Source organism: Mustela putorius, unplaced genomic scaffold, assembly GCF_011764305.1.
Source record: "Mustela putorius furo isolate JIRA1106 unplaced genomic scaffold, ASM1176430v1.1 tig00000040_pilon_pilon_pilon, whole genome shotgun sequence".
In the NCBI taxonomy this organism is placed as follows: Eukaryota; Metazoa; Chordata; class Mammalia; order Carnivora; family Mustelidae; genus Mustela; species Mustela putorius.
In genome coordinates this window covers 2,372,319-2,375,876 of record NW_025421261.1, presented here as the reverse complement: position 1 = coordinate 2,375,876, position 3,558 = coordinate 2,372,319, and positions in this window count along the sequence as shown.

Genomic DNA, 3,558 nt, shown 5'->3' with positions numbered 1-3,558 from the left:
GAGCTTGATGAGCAGAAGAGAAGGCACAAGAGCGATTCCCAGGTTTTGGCTCAAGGCACTGAATAAATAAATCGTCCTGCTGTTTATTAACCTGTGGCAGTCAGGAAGCTTAACCGGTTTGGGAGCGAGAGCGGAGCTCGGGACGGCTGGGCTGGACAGTGCTGTCAGTGTGCGGGTAGCGTGTGGGGCAGCAGCCACCGCCCCCGGGGCTCTGGGAGAGTCTGGGGCTGGGCCTGAGACCTGGGAGTCCCCGGCCGGCAGACGGCACCTGCAGCAGAGGTGCGGTCACCTGCAGCAGAGGTGCGGTCACCTGCAGCAGAGGTGCGGTCACCTGCAGCAGAGGTGCGGTCACCTGCAGCAGAGGTGCGGTCACCTGCAGCAGAGGTGCGGTCACCGCGGGGCCGAGTTTAGAGAGAGGCGAGAGAAGCAGCCCTGGGCTCCCGCAGGCTGTGGGGGCAGAAGCAGCAGGGTCGGCCGCGGACGGAGCAGCTGCTGAGCTGTCAGAGAGGCCAGCAGCCTGGGGCGCTTTGGAAAAATGTGTAGAAAATGTGTTCCACGAAGGAGGGCGTGATCAACTTTTAAAGAGACTTCCGGAAGTGTGCGTGATGAGTCACCAACTGATCCCATTCCCCGTCTGATTTTACTCAGTACATCCCTGTGCTTTGGCATCACACACACAGACACACGGACCCAGAGCCACTGTCCTGTGGGGTAGGGCAGAGTCAGAGCCTCAAGACCACCCTTGGGATGAAGAACCCCAGGGGTCCGCATGGCCACTGAAGCGTCTCAGTTTGTCACTGCTTGTGAGTATCGAGCTCTCCCATGCCCATGAGGATGTTGAGAAATGCCGCCCCAAATGTGAAAGGTCTTCCTAGATTCTTCTCTTGTTCCCTCTGAGTTTTCCCTTTGGTTCAGGGTTCTCCTGGTTGCTGACGGACCATAAACCTCTTCCTAGTGAACGCATTTCCTAAAAACGATCTGTGGTTGAGAGTCGCACACGGGCAAGTGACTGGGGGCGCCGGGAGAGTCCCACCGGTACATGGGCCGCCCGACGTGACAAATAAACACAGAGGATGTGCATCAAACACGCAGATATGCTAATACCAAAACAGTGTGCACTCCACTTGGAATTCAACGTTAACCGAGGGCACTGTTTTTTCAGCATCCTTACCTCGAAGGAAGTGAAGAAAGCAGGGTAGGGGGAGAAGGTGGTCCTCTGTATGGTGACAACAGAGGCGTCAGAGGATCCTAGAGCTTTGAAGCTAGCATGGCCCTATATTAATGACAAACTGTAGCAAGTGGACCAGGCCACTGTATTGGCAATAGCCAGTCATTGGCCTCAGGGTGCCTCTGGGAGTGGGAGTAACCGGGATAAGGCAGAGTGCTCCCCAAGGTGCAAGGCCACAGCCCCGAGCCCCTGCATCTCCAGTAGCTGGGAACGGGTGTCCCAGGACTGAAGAGGAAATTTGCACAGAGCACCACAATATCCAAGGTTTAACAGCTGGGAAGCTGTTCACTTCTTTTTAGATGATTTCCTTCCATATCTGATTAGATAAGGCAGTTAAATAGACCCGCAAACTAAGAAAGCTGAACTAAACCGTGCTGTCCCAACATAAAGGGGTAGGAGTAATTATCGTAGCCAGGTTACTTCTACTAACATGATTACCTTCCGAGCCCAGCCCCTCCAAAATAGGAGGAAAGGGGCTTATTTGTTTAATTGTCCATCTTTCCATCTGGACTTTCAGCAGCTCAGCTGCTGCTTCTTTTTTTTCTTTTTTTAAGTGGGCCCCACGCCCAACATGGAGCTTGAACCCACCACCCTGAGGTTACGAGTCACGTGCTCTATCAACGGAGCCAGCCAGGCATGCCTGGACTTTATGCTTCTTGAAGAAAGAAACCACGCCTTCTTTATCTCTGATTACACAATGCTTGGTACTATATTAGGCATACAGTAGGTACTCAACCAATGTCTACAAAAAACAAACAAGCAAGCCATCTGAATTATAATAATAAGACCCAGACACACCCTCCATTAGGTGAGCTGCCATGTTCATTCTCCCGTTCATTTTCTTTAGTGACAGAAAACTGGCTCTACTTTCTCTGGCCTTTGAGTCTCTGTATCAAACAGTTAGACACTTGATCAAACCCTGAATCATTCAGTTCATTAAATACTTGGTGCTTTACTGTTCTGGGGCTCCGCTCATGATGTGTTTCACAGAGTTAAGGAGACACAGACCCCTCTCCACTTAGGTCCCTGGCTTCTGGGAATTTTGAGTGTCCTTCTTAAACAGGAGACGACCTTGTAGTTGCCTCAACCGGGAAAGCCTGGTGAGAAGTACAAGAGGCCTTTCTTTCTCCTTAACCTGCAACCTCACCTCTCATGAATGCTTCCTTCCATTAACCCTTGAGTGAGTCACGATGATGCTTGATGATAAGCCTCTGGTGGACATGCTTCTCCTCCCAGAATGAGTGTTGACATGAAGAAGTCTCCAGATCCCCTACAGCCAGACCAGCGATCCCAAATTTTAACCACATTGGATCCTGCCTCAACATCCTGCCTCTGGCTCAACACCCACCTTTACGCCCACAGCGTGAAGCTGTGGCCACAGAGGCTGACGCTTGCAGGGTGGTCCTCTGAGCACACCCTCGGGGCAAGAGACATGAGATACTTATTGACTGCAGGCCAACGTTGCAGGAACGCTTTCTGAACGCACGGCAAGGCTGCCTCTGTAACGCAGAAGGTAGACACAGCAACATCGGCCGACCCCCCTCATTTGTCCCGGGGGCGGTTCATTTGCACTAATCCTAGCAGCCCCAAAAGCAGCAGCTGTTCTCAAGGGGAGTCTGATACAGTCCTTTGTTTCAGGAGAACAGTGGGAGGTAGTGTTTTATTTACCTTTTTTTTTTTTTTTTAAGTGTTAAATTGTTAATAGTCTTCCAGCTTCCTGCAAACAGGTAGAAAGACAGCTGAAAAGTTAGGGGGAGACTTGGGATCATTCGCACTTTCATTTTTTAATCCACACACAAAATTGTTTCTATCCTGTGTACATTTTTTGTCCTAGAGAAGAAATCAGAATTTCACAAGCACAAGTCAGTTTTCCCCATTTTTGAGCAATCCTGAGATGAGATGGTCACTGAGCTTCCAAGCCCAGCTATCAGGTTAGGCTTGGTTACAATTTATCAGATTTGAGGGTTTTCTAGAAAAGCCTACATATAGTCCATTTTCCTATGTTCTGTCAGACTCTTGATTATCCCATAATGAACATAGAATTATCTTGCATCTTTGTCAATAGCCAGTGGAAATCACACTATAAATTCTCAAAGGTAGAGCCAAAGAAACTGGTAAAATACTTCTGAACTATATAATGTAACCTATGGCTTAAGATTTTGAGTCATTTGTGGTACGAAGTATCCTAACATACTGAATCCCTTTAACAAGAATAAGAGTCATCCTTAACTCATGGAGAACTGGATGTAACACACAAAATATATGATCCATTGCCCTGATAATATAAGCAAGAAAGTAAGCACCCCCCCCCCCATATACAGACAAGTCAT